We start from the raw sequence: 19790 nt of genomic DNA, 5'->3' as shown, positions 1-19790 counted from the left end.
CTAGTTATGCCTTCCCAAAACCATCTTCATGAATTAGGAATTGATTCCATAAGGTATCTGATGCACAAAGAAGAAATACTAATTATTGCCCTATTAATAATACAGATATAATTTTCTGTTTGTTTGTCCTAATTGAAAAAAAAAAATCTCTAGTGAAATTTTCATGTCTAAATGAGATGTTGGCACATCTGAATTTTATAGGTGGGTAATGAAAACCTCTACCAAGTATGAGAGTGAGCAACCCTAATATTTTACATGTAAACATATCCCACCAACTTTGAACGCTCATTAAGTCAAAACCTTTCAGGTTACATATCCAAAATTCATGGATAAGTAATATACAGCCTAGAATATTGAATGACAGTGGAAAACCCCAAATATACCTGTTCCTACTAAAGACTAGTCTTCCTTCTTCTTTCTGTCATATGGTTGTTATTTCCTTGGTAAATTACAGGAATTCTACTTACATCCTAAATAATCAGGCCTGTGAGTGAAAGCATCAGAAGAGCAAGCAGTTATTGTACTGGTGGTAGTGTAATAGTTCAGCTAGGAGTAGAACTCATTTTCAGTATGAGGAATGAATATAACAGTAAACTTGAGCTTGGTTTCAGGTTTTGAGAGATTCAGTAGTCAGAAAAGCCATCCAGATACTCCTCAGGTTCACCATGCTGCTAGTTCACCAAAAATAGAGAAGTCTTTGTTTATTGTGCTATTATTACCTGAAGTTTAAGGACTAGAAAGGCCCAGTGGAAAAAAAAAAGAAAAAGGTGTATAATTTTCTTGCTGGAAGGCTGCTTTAATTAAATTCTCCCAACTGAGACTTGGCCCCATTTTTTAAGTGAAGCGTGGACTATAATCAGCCACGTTAACTTTCAATTTACCTCCCTGCAGATGACCATGGAAGTGAGTGCATCTCAGTGAAGTGTGCTTCTGGTAGGACAGTTCTTTCTGAAACCAGTGGAGCCATCAGTTATCCTCTTTCCCTGTGAGACCTGTTTAGATGTCAGCTGACACAGCAAAGAGGGAGTAAGGATACTGTGCATTGTAGATGTTTTTCAGAGCCCACTGTGGTGCATACACAGAATTACAGTTCTTTTAGTAGCTTACCTGAAATGCCACTGTGCCCAGATACCAGAGTCTACATACAAAGAACAGTTCCATGAATCTTGCTTAATGGCACTTACATTTTTCAGTCATGTTTTTACCCATTTAATGGAATCCCATGGAGAAAAAGGGGACTTGAGTCGCTCTGAAACTTCACCAGCTCAAGGTTTGTGTGAGCAGAAAAGCATTTGCACTGAGGAATCAAGAACTGACCATCATCCTTTATACTCCAAGGCCTGAAAATTCTACCAGGGCTTCTAGTTTTATTCTTATCTGTTTTCACATACATCTAAAATTTTTAAGGTAGAGAGGAGGATCAAGACAAGAAAGTGAAGGCTGAAACATATGCACCTCTGCAAGTATGCCCTTCTGCATTGATTTTTTTTTTTTTTTTTTTTTTAAATTAACAGGGAATCAACAAAGTAAGTGCAAAAATAGTTTTTCATGGTTTTGGTGATATTGTCATCAGATGATTTTACAGCTTCTCAGCTCTCAGTTGAATGTTCCAGGATAGCTCCAAAAGGAGCATTTTTCAGTTCTCAGTCTGAAGATATTCTGAAGTTTTGAATAACATTCTGAGAGAAAAGTTACTAATCCTCAGGCACCTGTGATTTGGGAAAATGCATTTTTCCCAACATTCTTGTAAGAGATTGAACATAAAAAATTGTCAATGCAGATAAGAAAATGCTCTCCAGAATAAGAAGTAATTGCCTGTCATGATCCATGATCAAGTTTTATAGGCTACAGCCTAGTTCATCAAGAATTGAAAGTTGAATTCCTAGTACTTATGGTGATGGGTCAGAAATGAGCCCAAGGAAATGACTTGATCTTTGTGTTTTATTGTCCCATTGGCAAATTGAAAATTATTACAATTATTCTCACTCCTTAATTTGAAAGGGTCTAAAATAAGACAACAACCTCCACAGTTGTCCTATGTACTCAATGGAAAGATGTTTTGACAGACAATTTAGTCTGAATTGCTCTCTACACTGCATTTTCAGACTAAATTAATGATCATTTCATTGTTTGAGTGATTCAGGCCCTCAAAATAATTGCATTGAGGCATATGCCATTTTGTAAGTGTAGCAAAGAATTGTTGGGAAACTAGGAAAGAAATGGAAAATTGAACAAATGTTTACCCTTTTTTAACTACCAGTATATGGTCTTAGTTCCTAATCAATGATGTAAAATAAATTCCTCCAAAGCAGTCAGCTCTGGGCAACCATTGGTAGAGTAAGAGCATTTTTGTCCTAAATGATGCTTATCTTGGAGAAATTAATAGCTTTTATCATTCACCAAAGTTAAGTTGGTAGGTTCAAAACCGTATTTTAAAATCCTGTAGAAGTCATAACTTCGGGAAAACAAGGGATCCTTCTGTGTAACAGCCTGTGCAGTTTGGCTGTCCCCAAGGATACGCAGTGCAGGAGCTGCTCTCAGCCTCCCCTGTGAATCTAACCCAGCCTGGCCATGGCAATTCAGTGTCCCAGCTCCTGCATCCATGCAGTGCTTGTGCTGAGGGGATCTGGATACCCTTTGCCTAGGATCAGAGCCTGGAATTGCCTAAAGAGAGACCCTTTAATACAAAGGCTGTTAAAGCATGGGTCTTGTTCAACCATCAGTCTTTATCCATTTTGAGGGACACCTTATGGATATAAATGATGAGGTCTGTCAGGGGAAGGTTCATAGATAAATGGGTTCAGTCACTGGATTATTACTTCCTACAGCACTGACTGCTGAGTAACAGCAAAATGTGGGAACTAAGGAAGTTTATGAAAGCCAGATCAGCTCAGCTGCTTCACTCCTGAAGCGACAGCAGCATATGCAAAACCCAAGGTTATTGTGTCACATGGCAGGTTCAACTATGTCATTTTGACAATTACAATGTACTTGCAGATTGACAATGTGACAAAATACAGCACTAGTATAAAACTGACAGGCTTTGGAACTCCAGATTTTTTCAGGTGATGTGTAGCTGCAGGAAAACACATTAAGAAAACCTAACCCAACACCTCCAGATTAAATAAATAACTCCTTCGCTTTGATATCATCCAATGTCTGTGAAGTGAGAGACCCCAGCTTTGACACCTCCATCATCTGTATAATCTCTTGCCTTAAATTCCCAGGTAGTGAAGAGTGTACAAAATCAATTCTCTATTTTTATTGTCTGAAATGCTTGATAAATCAGCTTTGAGACATACAGTCTGATAAATAAGCTAGGTCTCAGTAGTTTTTACATAGTTGTGACCTCTGCTAGTGACCATTCTCAACCCCATTCCAAACACAACTGTGTTGTCTCCTAATTGTGAGCCAGGTGCTGCTTGTGTGTGGATCTGTTTCTAGAGGGGTAATAGTGGAGAAGGATGAAAGAAACAAGACCCTTAATGCATGACTTTTTCCTTACTCACACAGAGAGCTTGGTATAGTTTCCTTGGATACTATCCAGCATATAGCTGGCAGTGTTTTTATTTTCAGGGGTTTTTTTTTGGTTTTTTTTTTTGGTTTTTTTTCACAGAAGCAAGTGATACATCCCATTATTTGTTGAGAAAAATCTTGTGTATGTTTCCTGAGTTTGTGGTGTCTACTATCCAGAAAGATTGAGGTTCAAATTGAGTCTCACAATGATGAAATACCATTGTATCAGTAATTATTACAGCATGTCACAAAGGGGTCATAAATTTGCTTTGCTCTGAATGTGGCTAGTCTGAGGTAACCTGGATCATAATGTCAAGGACAGCAGTGAATTCTTTAGGGAATCAGTTTCATCATTACATGTTTATCTAAGAATTTTGCTGAAAGAACATTTGTTTCTTTTATTCTTCAGAAGCTTGGGCAAATTATCACCTACTAGATACAACAAATTTGTAGTCAAGAAATATAGGCTGCATGAAGGCAACATTCTGATCAAAGATATCAGATACTTGGAAAGGAAATCAGAAAAAAATATTTTACATTACCATTGCTTACATATTTGTACAGTTGATCTTTGATCTGTTGTACAGGTTTGGAACCAAATTCTGTTGGTGGAAAACCCCACAATTTCTGAAAAAAGATAAAAGAGCATTTTTGTATTCTATTAAATCAGAAATCCAACCAAAAATACTTTTTTTTCCCCTTTCCTGCAGATATTTTCAATCAGACTTATTATTTTTCTTTAAATTTGGAAATGTACTGAATATCTCTATGGAAAGTGCATGAGCACTTGCATAGGAACACTCAGATAAAAGATGGAGATGGATCTTCTCTCCATTTCAAATTCTTTTCAAAAATTGCACCAGAATTATATAAATAAGCAGGTACTGTTACTACTTTCCCTATACCTTTCACAATCACCTTTTGTTTTTCCTTCCTATTCAGTTGTTTCAGGAAATATTGCTTCATCTGTAGTGGCATACCATAAACATTATTATTTTGTTATTATCTAAAGGGATGCTCTCTTTTTTCAGATTCCAATTGTTTCTTGTCACAGATCTTCTTACAAAACTTGTGTATTTCTCTCACTTTCTCTTCTCTCTCCTAGACCTGATGAGATATTTTGTCCCTGAAATGTGCCCTAATTCCATAAAAGCAAGAAAATAAAAAATGTTCATGGTTAGCCCACAACAGAATCCATGTTTTCAGAATTACATTGAGTCACCCACCTCAGTGACTCAGCCAGTGGGTAGCAGCAGAGTCATTTTGAGTGGCTGTTTTCCAGATCAGCAATTGCTTACCACGTTTCACTGTGGGCTGATGACTTTTTTTGTGTAAAAGGTGTATTTTAGATTCCAGAGAGAGGGAAAAAAAAAAAAGGAACATTAGTTTTAGTCCTGAAGACTCAGAATGCTGTTGCATTCATATTGTTAAGCCCTGAATGGTGGCACAGATGTAACAAAACTTTCCTTGTTCCCTGCACAATCCACCTGTCAAACAAGTGGAAGACCTGGAAATGACAACAAGCATCCTTAGCATCCTTGTTCATGGATATGTATACTTTGATAATCAGCATAAAGCACTGTGGAAACGGTAGAAAAACTCAGAAACTCATTAGGTCTTATTCAGTTGTATATTCTGGGTAATAATATTCAGACGTCCAAATACATGTTGTGTTTTTTATCATTTATTTTGGCTGGCAGAAATTGTCCTTTTAAGAAGAGGACAGGAAACCTGGTAGCAGAGTTTGTAGAAGGCTTGTATTAGCACATTAAAGACTTATATAAGTTTTTCCTGGCCTCTAAAAGTACAAAAGCCCACAAAGTTCTTTTTCATGCACCCGTCTTTACAGGAACTGGTCTATTTTAAGGTGTATCAATATAGTATGGAATAATCTCTCTGGAGCTGTTGAAGGTGCTCTACTTTGAAGCCATTAACCAATAGCCAGGAAGCAAGAACACCTCTGGTGTGACTAATGACAGGTTTCTAATTGTTTATGATAGATGATGTATTTATGTAGGAATTGCTTTAAATGCAGCACCGTGTCCTGTGGCCTCCCCAGGATGCTGCTCAAAGACTTCAGTAATTCTTACATAACAATAATTTCTTTCTGACAAAATCTTTTTGGTGTGGAATATTTTCACAGCAGGGAAGGCAGCTGCCTGCTGCATTTTGACCAGGGATGGATTTTAGGCAGGCCACAATTTGACTGTAGAGTTGGAGCTGCATATACCTATGGATGCAGTTATTGTCTCTGGGATGATGAGATGTCTCATACGTGGGTACAGTTCTATATCTACATAATAAAGTAGTCTTAATTACAGCTGTTCACATGTACACAAGCAAACATGTTAACTCCAGACTGACCTTTTAATAAAAATACCTTCCACTTCCATTCCAGTATTGAATTCAACTCTACAAGAGCTAAAGCCACAGAAAATGACCACTGATGAACTTTGACTTAGGGGCGTTGTTGTATTGGTGAGGCTAAAGGCTTTTGCATGAAGCATTTCAGTCTGTGATTCTCAGATCCCTAAATTTCCTGAAAAAACTGACGTCCTGGGAGTACTTTCCATAGTGGTATCAGAAATCTTGTTTTCTTGAAGTTGCAAGGCACTAAGAGACTTTTTTCAGCCTCAATAGTGAGGAGAAATGGAGAGGAACGCCTTCAAATATTCAGTTCCAAGGTATATCTATCATATCTGGCTATGATGCGTGGAGAAAATTTCAAGATCTCTTAAAGTGTACTTCAACCAGCATAAATCTGCTGTTACTTGTGTGTGTGATTAAAATATTTGTCCTTTTGTGGACATCATATGATACAGGGAATTACTCTTTCCATATGTAGTCTCTTCTTTTAACTGAATATTGAAATCTTGGAGTTGTGAGCACCTGCTCCTAGGATGACTATAATGACTTTGTAATGTGTCCTCCCTCTCTGAACAACTTAAATATGATCTCATTTTTCAGTTATTTCCTACTGCTGTTTTGACAGGTTACTATTAAGCCTGCCTGACACACCTGATGATAAGATGATGAGTCACTTGCTAATTATTTTGTGAAATATTAATCGTTTGTGCTGAAATTTTATATTCCCAATATCTATTTGAGGACGTTTCTTTTGTATTTATTTTCCCCTCCAATCAAAATGATCTATCAGCTTCTGAAAATGACATAGGAAAGGCCTTCACTTCTGATGTGATGAAAATATGGTTGTTGTTTTCTTGGGAAGGACACTCAGCCTGTGCTGTGAGTGCTGGACTTTTGCCTCGTTTAGGTGGCATCAATGTCTCCTCTTTGGAACATAACAGTTGTGCTAATTTTTGCTTAATGAACATTTACAGAATGGCCAGAGATTTACCTGGTGCCCACAGATGTCACTGGAAATGCTTACATCAAGCAGGGCACACACAGAGGTCATGTATCATTCTTACTTTTAAAATACATTAATAACACTTTTGATTAAGCAATATGTGCGTTTGCAAATATTACTTTTCTCTGACTTTTTTTGAACAGAAATAATCGCACCATATTGGAGTAGCTTTGGATTTATTTTCGTTTGAAAGCAATGCATGAATTCAGTAATGTTAATTAAAGAATAAGTATTAGCAGATTTTAGCATTCCTAACATGCTTTGAGGATTGATTAATAAGGGTAATACTTAAATGGCACAATGGAATCATTTTCAACATCATTACCTTGTCCCTTGAAGAAGTCAAGCTTGAACCCTGGGGATTTGGCATCACTTTGTAAAACAACATTACCAAACCCATCTGACTTTCTGAAGGACAAAACTTTTATAATAATCAAGGCATTTGAATGTATTAAGTTGGGAAGTGATGCAAAGTAGAAGGAGTGACTTGAGAAGATCAGGTTTAGAAGGAGTTTGAAGGAGTAAATTAAATGTTCTTCAGCCTAGGAAAATTATATAAAAGCTAAAGTTATGTCTAGATATATGATGGGAAGATTGACTGGAGTACCCAGTAAATCAGATGGCAGGTGTAGTCACTATAGCTGTTGAGGAAGTTATTTATCGAATCTTTACATGGACTAAGGAATAATAAAACAGGAGTATCACATATATGCTATAACTAATAACAGATGTAAAATACACAAGATAACATAAAAATAGACATTCAGGGGGAGTTGCAAGGTAACTAAGAGACAGTCTATCTGGTTTGATGCCATAAAATCATTACATGTACGTCCCACAGGCACCCTATTAGATGCACTGCAAGAACAAAATGACAGCAGCAATTTCCAGTTGTCTCCTCATGACACAAAACCAAACAAGCTTATATTTTCTGTAAAATTAGCTTGGCAGAATTTCGTATGAGAACTTTCTACAGGAATGTTCCTTGAGATCTGACCCCTGGGAGGGTTTAGCCTTAAAGAACAGCATCTATCCAGATTGGATGAGGTGAAACCCGAGATGGATCTGAGCTCCTCTGTGACCTTTCAGGATGGAGGAGCTTCTCCTCAGAAACAGGGTGATGTGCACACGGGTACTGTTAATGCTGAACACTGAGGGTGAGGTGTGGTTTACAGCCTTGGACTTGACTCCTAAGTTTGGTATTTCATTTGGGTGGGTTTTTAATGTTTTAATCTTGATGTGTAATAATTGAACATTTAGATGTGGAGCTCAGTTTCAGCCGGGTCTGTTTGCTTGTTCCTGAAGACATTAGCTATAAAACACATGTCATGACTTCATTTGACAGGTGTTCTTACAATCAGAGTACTCTCAAACAGTGAAATAACTGCAGGAGAATCACAGGGCTGCTTCATCCCAGGCATATCAAAAGCATATGAACTCCCTGTGGGAAGGACATGAGTGTTTATTATCGACAGGTCTTTGGCAGCCCTGCTGCTATTACCCTTTTCCTGGTTGCAGTAGAGGAGAGCAAGGACTGGCCAGGCCACTGCTGAAGCGAGGGTTCCAAGTGCAGGTGGTTGGTGTTGATAGATGAGATTATGAGCCCCAGCAGAAAATACATCAAGGGACTGCTTGGGATGTACCTAATTGCTATAAAGACTGAAAGAGCCTTGCCCAAGAAAGTGAATTGCAGAAATTTAGTGGCTCTTGTCATTTAGGTGCTCAGGAAGAACAGCACTGAGTACAAAAGAAACCTTTGGTTTAGGAAGGGTAACTTTTGTCAGACTGGAAAACCTATAAATCTGTTTCATTTGGGGGCTTAGGCCTAGGGTGGGAAATGAAGTCTTGAAAGTTCTGGTATTTTCGTTTTCTTTTCTTTTCTCTCCTTTCCTTTTTTAATGTTTCCTAAGCTAAGATCAACTTTCTAAGGTCAGGCTTCGCTAGCTTGTGGGGGAGATTTTATTTTTTTTAAGGCTTTGAAGTGAATCCTTTCAACCTGGATAGCCTCATCTCACATCTGCTGAATATGCTTCCTTCTTCTGCTTTATTCTTTCTTATGTGGCTTTTCTTAAAAGAGTTTTTCAACAGATGCACTAGAAACCAAAAAGGTAGCGTTTTAGCCCTGATAGGAAGCAGGAGTTTGTAAAATAAGTTGTCTGGTGTGTAGAGAATACCAGAAAATAGGATTCCCAAACTGACATCACAAATAAAGGTTTATATAAATATTACATAAATGAGGAAAATAGAGTTATTATAACAGGATTCTAGTTTCAATTTCTCCTGAAAGTTATGTTAAAGAAGCAGCTTGAATTCTCTCTTCCTTACCCAAATCCTGTCCTTCACATTTAAATGGCTGGTAAATTGACTGCAAGTCTGTGCTGACACTTAAGATGTATTAAAGCTGACCTGCCTGTATAGCACAGAGTTCTCTTGGTTTAGATAACCACAGCAGGGCTATTACGTCTCCTGTTGCAGAAACTGCACCTCAGACTTGGCCAGGTAATCCTAAAAATCACCCATCCACAACAATTAAAAAAGGTGGCACAGCAAAGTCAAAAGGGAGTAAAATAAATAGCCCTTGAGGCGTCACCCTGCAGTCTGTAACTGGGCAGCCCGGAGAGCAGAAAGGCTGAAAAATAGCCTGGCGTCTTTCTGGAGCTATTTTAATGTCTCTGATTTATAGATCTGTTATTTTGTTTAGAGGATGGGAAAGAATAGCAGAGTAAACATGATGGAGAGGGCATCCACTTAAGGCTAAGGTCAATTACTCAAGGGAATAAATGTGCGTAATTGCACACCTGATAACTAACAGCATAAATAGACTGCTGATTTATATAATGAGTCTTTAACTGCAACCCTTTTACACAAACAATTATAATAATAGGAGGTTGATTATTTGCATTTGTTCCAACTACTTGTGATGATCATCTTCGCAGAGATACAGGAGAAAAATAGACTACTGTTCTCTTTGGCAGATATCCTTTCTCATTAGATGGTAACTGGCATTGTGGATAAACCTTTTATAGGTTAGGGCAGACAAACACTTTAATTATGCTCGGTAAGGTTTTAATTCCCAGATGCCTAGATGAGAAAATCTTCTGGCATCTCAAGTCGTTGAATTAAAAGCATCTATCTGTCTTGCTAGTTCAGTGACTTTTCATTAGCAATGATGTTTTGCTGCTCCTCTCTATTCTTAGCATAACTACAGTAACCAAGAGGCAATTTAAAGAATTTTGTGTTGGAACTCGCCTTGATACGGAGTTTGCTGAGCTTGGGAATCTGATGTCTGTCAGGAAAACTGGAGGCTCAGGATCCGCACTCCAGGCCAAAATCATCACTACTACATGGCAGTGAGAGCCCCAAGCTGCACAAGTCCAGCCCTGGAGATAAAGCTTAGACAGGGTTATCCTCTTGCAGAGTATTTTATTTGCCGTGTGGATTTTGGGGGCATGAGGACATGGCAAGGGGGTGTTGGCAGGGAACAGAGACTGCATGAGACTAAAGCAGTTTTCAAAACTCAGTTTTCCATCTTCCAGAGAAGATACATTTTTACCTCCTCTACATGGACTTTTCAATGTCTCTGGGCTGCCTAAAGTCTAAATCTATATCCAAATCTGAAAACTCCCATGCACTTGAACAATCTTACAGATAATCTCCAGAAAAAAATATTAAAAGGTGACTTAGCACTGTTTGTAAATAATCACACTTTATTTATAGTTAAACTTAGTTTAAAAATAATTTTCAATTTCTTTATTATTTTTTGCAAAGAAATATAAGCATACATTTCCCTGCTCTCTAATTTTCCTGTTATGTCACTGATTAGTCTGCCTGAATTTTTTGTACTGTTTCCCACTCTTCTTTTCTGATTTTGGTTGATTTGAGCTGTAATTATGAGTTGTTTGCACAGAAGTCTCAGCCTGGGTTTTTCTCTTCTTCTCCCGTTCTGGAGAACTTTAGTAGTTATTAGCTAAGCCTGTAATACAACAGCAAAACCTAGTTAAGATTCATGATATGGTTCAACTTCATAAAAAAACCCCCAAACTTCTGTAATCTGAATAAACTCAACTATACAGGAAATAAGTTCTGTATTCAGTTTTTACTTAAGCAGTTATATTCCTCCAAATTCTGCAAAAATACCTAAAAAGTCTGAATTTGAGGGTACTGTTCCAAATGCAAAAAATCATTAGGGGACGTGGAAATATTTTCAGAATTTAGTCCAAAAGTATCTTTTGGGTTATCAGATCGTGCCTAATGTCCTTACCCTCAGCAATCCCAGGGATTGTATTCCCACAAAAGCAAGTGATTAGTGCCATGGAAAGGGACAGCAAGGAATTGCCAAGTTCATCCTTCACCCTTAAGTACCTGCCACACATTCAGCTCTCTTCTTTTTAGCCAGTGTCCCTTCTTTATGGAGCTGATGACCAGCAGGGCACAGGGATGTAATCTTTCCTTTGGGTTCCCCTTACTTTCTATCTTCCTGAAACACTGTAAATTACCATGAAACTACTACTTGGTCATTGGAGAGGGGAAATAACCTGCCTTTCCAAATAGGATCAGTGCTGTTAGGAGAATTATTTTCTGACCTTTTAAAGTGTGTCTCCAGTCTGGTATTTAAAGGCCTGCTAGGGGAACCTTATTTATGCTTGATCTATAAAATGAATTAGTGGTTGGAAAGTGTATAGCTTTGTGAATTACTAAATTACTACTAGTAGAACATGGGTTTGGACCAGAATTTTTCAAAGAGTTCTTATCTAATATTGACCATTGTATATTTATAAAATTTCACCATGTGTTTTTCTGTGTGAGCAAATTAGAGAAATAGGTAGTTAACTAATGCCATTTTAACCTGCTATTAACTCCAGCACAAAATTATGCCTGTGAAAGTGTAAATAATCTGAAAGTGTAATAACCTGTTTATACAGTTTGAAAATCAAGAGATTTTTATACCCCATCACTAAACATATGTTTTATATTGTCAGCAGGAATGTATTCTAATACAAGTAAGAGGTCATAATTTCTGAAGAGACTGTGGATGTAATTTCAATAGCAGATTATCACATTAATACCTGTTTAAAGGCTATCCCTTGCTTCAGCAGATTGTGCTCAGTTGTAAAGATAAAATACGTTTTCACAGGTCTCTTTTAACTCAATTTGGTATGAACTGTGTCAACCTGTGCCTTGCCTATGATACCTTACCTTCCTAGGTGTGAGAGCATCATTGATTAAAGCATTGGATAATGTCTAATGATGAGGGATTGGGGGCAGCTCCAGAACAGTGCTAGCCAGAGGATGAACATAAACAGCTTTATTACAGCCTTGGAAATAGCTGTTAATGACCTCCCAGCCCCGAAGGAAAGGGAATTACTTGCATGCTTTGTACTTTTTTTCCATGCAATCCCTTAATACAAGGGTAAAATATCTTGCTGTTTCTCAGTTTCGGCAGCACTTATAAATGAAACTTTACATCCGTTCTTGTCTCACAGCCACGGATGATGTGTGGCTTTGGCAAAGCCAGACATATTTCTCCCTCACCCAGCTCATCTCTCATGAAGGAAGAATCCATCACGTGCCAGGAGCACAGCTCAGAGCCCAGGACGGCAGGGTGCAGAAAGGTCACAGAGCTGAAGTACATTAATGCAAACTAACAGGCTGCTACATCTGCCTGCTAAAATTCCTACCCAGAACACAGGGAGGCAAGGGAGGGCTACGGCTTGCAGCCTGTGAATGGGAAAGCCTTAAGCTAACACTCACTGAAGATGGAAAACACCTGTCTCTTTCCTTCCCTCTGAAGGGGTCTCCTGGGACATGTGAGTCAGCCTTGCTCAGTCGAGTGATTCCTCAGACCCTGCTCACCCTGCTGAAGAAGTACTTTCAAAAAATGTAAGGAACATGTTGCTCTGTCTCCAGAGAGCAAAATCAAGGGAAGGATCTTTTCTATGTAGTTCACTGACACACTAGTTTTGGTTTCAGAGAGGCTAAACACTGACAAAGAAGAATGAGAGAGAACTGGGACTGTTTTCCCTGTATTTTATATCCAAGCACCATAATTTATTGTTAAAATAATTGTCGACAAATAGGATATGGACCATGAAGTGTTCCTTGCTATTCTTGTATGTCACCTTAGAGTAAGAAGTTGAGTTCTGCAATCAAAAGACTGATTGTAATCAGAGCCCGTATTGAATTGAAGAAGCTCATCAGATTTCTAGTTGTGTCACTTTTTATATCTCTCATCTTTTTCTTTTTTTTAACTTGTCTTTTGAAGAAGGCTTTGAGGGGAAGTCAGGGGAGTCAATTTATTTCAGCTTAGTCAGAATCATGCCATTAATCTCAGGGATTCTGATTTTAGAAGCATTTCTTTCCATCATCTCCATGAATTATTTGGATAGAAATTCTCAGGCTGACTATGCACACAATATTTGAGGTAATATTATCAATTATTACTTCTTTCTTGAAACCACTGGACAAGGAATAGAGAAGATGTGCCACCTTCCACTTTGAAATCAGAAGGTTTCTCAGTACAGGAAAAATGGCTTGAAAGAGTTGTGCTTAAAGGCATTTCAAGGGCCTTAAAAGGGCCTTACTTCTAAATCAGCATTCTTGGTGGGATGAATAAAAATAGTTGGACATTTGTCTTAGAACAGCTATAATTCAGTTATAGCTTCACAGCTGTTATTTCATGTCATTCTAGACTGCCTGGAGTATCTCACTCAGAATTAATAATGCATAAAATATTATCAGCACAGAAGAACTGATTTAGAACAAAAAACATGAGTTGAAATCCAGTTTTTCTCAAAACGAAAAGACGTTGCTTTCTCTGGGAAGGAAAAAAATCAGATCTGTTTTCAAGGTAGATTTGTTCATTACTTGTCTCATATCAGCACAACACTTCTGTTTTTCTCTTAGTACATTAGGAAGCTGGATTATAGAAATGTAGATGTACTCTGAAGGTCTGAGAATAATTTTGTCCTTAGCTTAACGCTGCTGACCCCTTCTTCAAATGGAGCCCACTGTTAAAATCTCTTATTTATGTAGTTAATACAGTTCAACATTATTATGTGATGCTGTTGACCTGAGTGCAGCCAGCGGCTGTAACCAGGCTTAGAGAATTTGTATAAATATGCAGTGAGCAATGGCAAGCATGCCTTAAGCCTATGCCTTCACAAATTCTATGAATTTTCAATGTGCTAAGTGTGGTACAATTTATTTGTTCACAGAGCAGGGCACAGCTTTGGAATCTAAAGCTGTTGATATCCTTTGTTTGAAATAAGAAAGCGCAGTCAAAACAAACAACGGGCGCTTTAACAGGAATGCACAGAGGAGCAGTCACATCCACTCAGAGTCACCAGGGCTTTTCCTCCTCACACACTATTAGCTCACCCTCGCTTCACGGAGGGGTTTGCTGCTCCCAGCATGGAAATGCAGTCCTGGCTCCAGCAGCACACTCTGCCTTTCACACTCCAGAGATCTCTTATGGTCTTGGGTTGTGTGAAGAGAGGTGCTCACCTCTCTGCCTCATTTCTTCATAAGTGACAATACTTTCCTCCCCTGTGCAATAATATTAGTTTTTTGAATTAAAGGTTTTTAGGAATGCTCTTCCTATCTTTTCATCACTCTTTTTTCCCGATTATTTCCACATTGAGGAGTATACCTTGAAAACTCAGCATAATTTTAGGGTATTGTCTCTCATGAGGGCATCTATTCTTAGATATCTTCTCATCCTTCAAAAGGCTTTCAGGAAGAAGCAACTGAACTCAGACTAGATGGAGCCAGGATCCCAGAGCAAGAACTAATAATCCTGAATTTACCATTAAACTCTGCTTTTGCTTGATGAAGTTATGACCTTTGTCTCCCAAAGAAAGCAGTTTGGCTTTGTATAAGTAGCAGTGGAAAGCTGCACAAAGTCAGTGTTTTCAGTGTGAAATCTCTGTGTAATTATATTAGCATTTTCCTGAAAATATAATCTTGCCCATCTATGGCTGTTTGTTCATTTTTCTCCACTCTTTGTTAGTGGAAGCAAGAAAAAGGGTAGAATAGATGACTTCTTAGTAAGGCCAGGACCATGTGTCCTATGGCAAAACCTTCCTTCTGCAGGGACCACAACTGAGGTACATCCAGCAGAAAAGCAAACAAGTGGAGACCCATTTTGAGGAACACCAAGAACAGAAGGAAGAGAAGAGTAGCGAGTCTCTGACAATTGAAGAAATTACTACTGACAGGAGATTAAAATACTTCAGAGAGAAATCTGACTATGATTCACAGAAGGTAGGGAAGAGGTGAAACAAGAAAAACCAGAGATCAGGGAGAAGCCTTTGCTAAAACTCACCAAAGTTCTGCTTGTGTCTGCATATTTTTTTGTGCTCATTTACCTTTTACTTCCCATCAGTTACAATCGACCAGGTGATCTTCTGGAGATAAAAGGCAATGCTGCTTCACATCTGCTGGGGACCTGTCTTTAAAACAGTGAAGTGATTCAGTAATGTTTTAAAAAAAGGAAGATAATGAGTAACTTGTATGGCTATACCTTTTTAGTTTATTTCTAAGCATTCCTCACCTTTGCACTTTCCTTTTCTTTGTTCTTCATTCTCATTTGAGTGCCCCAACAAGGAATAGAGAGTAACTTGTGACTGTCACTTTGTGTTGATGATTTCACTTTAACTCAGGCAATAAATAGGGTACAACAGACTGAAAATCACATGTAAAAATCTGTGGATGAGAGCTGTGAGCAGCAAGGGTGTGCTTGCAGCTCTCATTTAAATTTGCTGTCTGAGAGATGTCTGGAACCACCGCTGCTAAAAAGCAACACCTCCAGGAGCAAAAGGAAATGGGTTGGTAGGCACATGCCCAGCTAACTTCACCATCATAAAAGGAATAATTATAAATCGTTATTCACTCAATTGCAGCAAAGTTAAGCTTGCTATAATACCTTTCATCTACCTGAATGTGTAGTTTATAATGGATTCCGTTCTGAACAGAGCCTGAGAGATACCCCAGGAAGCAGAGCAATAGCTTACAAAACAACCATGAAATCAATCTGTAACCTGGGGGGAGTTGAGGTCTTTTTTAACCAATATAATTGCACGTTACAATAACACACACTATTCTAAAACAAGGCACAAATTCAATTCATCTAATTTTTAATACTGTTTTTACAATTCTCCTGTGCTATTTTCTAATTATTTCAGGTGAGACTAATAAAAAAGAAAAAAAGAGAGGAACTCCTGGAAAAAAAAGTAAATAATTCAGTCTAGCCTAGCATGAATAACTCAGCTGCAAATGACTGTAAACTGAGAATAAAAAAATCTGGGAAAAATGTTTTCTTTTTGTACTTGAAGTCAGGTAATAGAAACCATAGTGGATAATTCTGTGCTACGGTTATGCAGGCTCTCAGGAACAGGATTTACTGTGGTTGAATAAAGAGAAATCCTGATGTATTGTCTTCTGAATGATAGTCACATCTGATCACAAAAGACAAAGTGGGATAGTGCAAACCAGATCACAATTCCCTCCAAGATTTCCTAGTCTGGAGCCCCCAGGCAGCAAGCTAAAATTGGGAATTTAAGGCTGTGAAAAGTCAAAAGGATGAGAATTGCTTACAGGACTCGAAGGCTCAGACCCATGTGAGCCATTTAAATGTTATCTGCTGAGTACACGCCAGGGAGCTTTTCTTACTCTCCCCCTTGGCTGAAATCCATTTTAAAATGCTTCAGTCAGGAGTGAAGACCCTCCTCTTGCCAGTGCCAAGGAAAGCAGCAAAATTGCTCTGAAGAATTATGCGAATCCTGTATTTCTGTACCTATTCCTCATCATCCTTCAAACTATCTGAAAAAAATTTTTGAGGCTTTTTCTTAATCTGAAAAAAGTATTCTCCTGTGTAAATTTGGAGCCTTGCAGGTTTCTGGACTTTTCTGAAGTTTTAAGTCACTTCTATCTCAAAAAAAAGTTTATTATTAATAATATACTAAGAAATCCATACAAAACAAGCAAAGAATTGTTTGAAAAAATAGACATTTCTTCCATTTCTGGATCTCTGGGTGCCTCTTGGCCCATGTTTAAATTTCTGTCAAGAAGGAACAGACAGGAAACAGGTCATGGTAGGTGTTCATAGCTACTTTTGACATATTCATTTGTCCCAAGAGCGACTCTGTCACCTGTCTTAAAGGCATTTCTCTACACCCTGCCCTCAGCCTGTGATCAGGCCCACAGCCAGGTCTGTCTTTTCCATCTCCTCCCATCACAGGTCTAAAACACACTTTTTATCATTTGCACCCCAGGTTTTTCTCTCTTTCCTAAGCCATCTCCCTTTGCTCCAGACCTCCCTTCAAGCAGTGCTATTGCCATTCTGATGACTTTGATTCATGCTCCTGAGCTAATCCTCATTAGTTCCATGTAGCTCATCACCTTTGGACTGCTCCACTTTCTTCTGCGGTGTGGGCTATCCCCTCTTCCTCTTGGCTTTGTTCCCCTGCAGCCACTCCATCAGCTGTGTTTGTCTGGGGCTCAGGAAATCGTATATTCATATCCTTTCTGTCCCAGACAGTCTCATCAGTTTTCAGTGAAAGCATTTTCTAGAGTAGTACAGAATTCATAGTAAATAAATAAGGGATAATGGACGAGCGATAAATCCCATGTCATTAAACAATTTTATGATCCACTAAAGCAATAAGAAATATCATCACTATTAAGGAATCACTGTGATAAGGCAACTGAGTAAGTATTTATTTAATATTTGCTGTTTGTCAGGGATTGGTTATCTGGGCTTACGAGGTTTTCTGCCTTGGGAAGGGCCAAATGGAAACAAATAGTTTTCATACCGATGGAATTAAGAAAGAGATTTATTTAAGAAACATTCAATTATTCTAGACAGTAGTTAGTAAGGGATTGACTTTTAAACAATGTAATCAAAATCAAAATAAAGAAACTAAAACTTATTCCAAACTTATCCCAAATAACCAAAAAAAGTATCTCACACAGAATCATGAGAACCACTGAAAGTCTGAATTTTTTTTCCCAAGAGATAATCTTTTTGGCAAAGATAGGGCACTTACTAGAACAATTTGGTTTTCAGTAGCCTAAATCTGCCTGACCTGTTCATCTGTTTGTGTCCTAGAAAAGATGCTGTTAGTATGCACAGATGCAGTAGTAGCAGAGAAAATTACATCGCCTCTTTGAACTTCAGAATTCTTGGTACAAGTCAGTGCAAATTATCAAATTCACCAGAATCCTATCTGGCACGTCTGTCAGCTGTCTGGAACATGCTCCCAGGAAATATACTGCAAAAGGCACCAAAGAATAGGGTTAAAATCATAAAAAATTCCTTCCGAGGTAGCCAGGAATGCTTTGAAATCAAGGAATTATTTGATTTGATAAAGTTTGACTGCTGAAACAGCTCAGAGATTATAAAAGAACCAAAGAGGTCTCAAAGCAACAGCAGTACCTTTGACTGCCATACAAAATCTTGGAGTAGAGCTGGCCTGTCTGTATCTCCAGGCTCAGTTGCTGTAAACATCTGTTCCAGTAGGTGACACCAATCTGTTCTAATTTGCCTTGTCTAGGGAAGATTGGGGTGGTGACTTTGTACTTTGAGTATCCCTAACCCATCTATACAGGCTTGGGTAATGAAAAAGGTGGAATTACTTTTCTGACAAAATTAAACCAGTATTTTTCAGGGGAAGTGTTTGCAGAGATGTTTTAGCTATCCAAAAGTAAATTCACTTCCCCTTCAAGCTCTGTATAAATAGCCAGGCAAATAACAGCCAGTTTCTCAATCAGTAGATCTCAAATACAATTATTCTTAAGTGTTCATCCCATTCCAAAGCTTCACGTATATTTTGAGAATCCTACATACAAATGACATTCAAAATTTATTGTAAAACTACTCCTATTATCTACACATAAAATTCCGGCCTAGATCTAAAATTCTTTGTCTCATCTTAGGCTGTTGTAAGTTATCATTATTCCATTTTTGTGGATGAGAATAGTCAGTGGTTGTGGCTAAGGATTTTTCCATAATACAATAAATTTGGGATACTACTCAGTTAAGGAGTAGGTGTTTTTTTGTTTAGAATGCATTGGAAATATTCTGAAAATACATAGTGGCAGAAAGTGTTGAAAGAATGCTCAAAAGGTGTATTTCTACCATGTTATGCAGACCTATTTATAACACACATTTACAGTGTCGCTAAGAACTGCTAAACAGAAGACAAACACTAAACCAGAAATATTTTAATGGAAATTGCTAGTGATTCAAATGAAAGGAAACACACACATTTTATCCTGTTTGTTTTAGAAATATGTGTCTTGTAATAAACCCCAGACCATTTTGGCTGTTTTTGAGACCAAGCAGCCAAGGGCATTTCAGCAAAGTCAGCACTCCACTAACATTTGCCAGGAGATTTTATAAATGCTATGGCAAACAACCTAAACTCCATGCCAGTATCATCGTCCTCCCAGGATACTGGAGCAGCTCCCCAGGGCCACTTGCCCTCTAGGAGTGGTTACTTACTTCTGCCAAACTCAAAGCTAAAAATATATTTCTTCTCTCTCCTTAAGAGAGGGAATGATTTTGTCAAGAGGCATTTCTTACTGCAGGTGTTTGGTTTGGTTTGCCGGGGCCCGTTCCCCTCCTTGTACCTGAAGGATCCTGGCACTGGCTCCTCAGTGGTGGCTAATTCATCTCCAGGCTTGCCATTAACCAACGAGCTGAGGCAAGGAGCCTGAGGCCTGCTTTGCAAAAATGAAGAGCCTCAATACCATGCAGGGGGGAAAATTATCTCAGGAAATAAATGCAGATCTTGATCATAGAAGTAGAGAATCATTTTGGTTGGAGAAGACCCTTAAGATTTTTGAGTCCATACTGTTCTGCCAAGTCCACCACTAAACCTGTCCCTGAGTGCCACATCCACAT

The 19790-nt window shown here is 38.3% G+C and overlaps 1 long non-coding RNA gene across 1 annotated transcript in view; it reads left to right on the top strand.

Annotated features, from left to right (window-relative positions):
* Positions 1 to 895: 895 nt before the first annotated feature.
* Positions 896 to 19790, top strand: part of LOC136363820 (uncharacterized) — an 82835-nt gene continuing 63940 nt past the window's right edge. The window contains exon 1 of the long non-coding RNA XR_010744058.1: positions 896 to 1026. This is a non-coding gene — a long non-coding RNA (uncharacterized lncRNA). The remainder of the gene's footprint in view (positions 1027 to 19790) is intronic.

The sequence above is a fragment of the Sylvia atricapilla genome, chromosome 7, assembly GCF_009819655.1.
Source record: "Sylvia atricapilla isolate bSylAtr1 chromosome 7, bSylAtr1.pri, whole genome shotgun sequence".
Classification (NCBI taxonomy): Eukaryota; Metazoa; Chordata; class Aves; order Passeriformes; family Sylviidae; genus Sylvia; species Sylvia atricapilla.
This window is presented reverse-complemented; position numbering and strand designations above follow the sequence as displayed.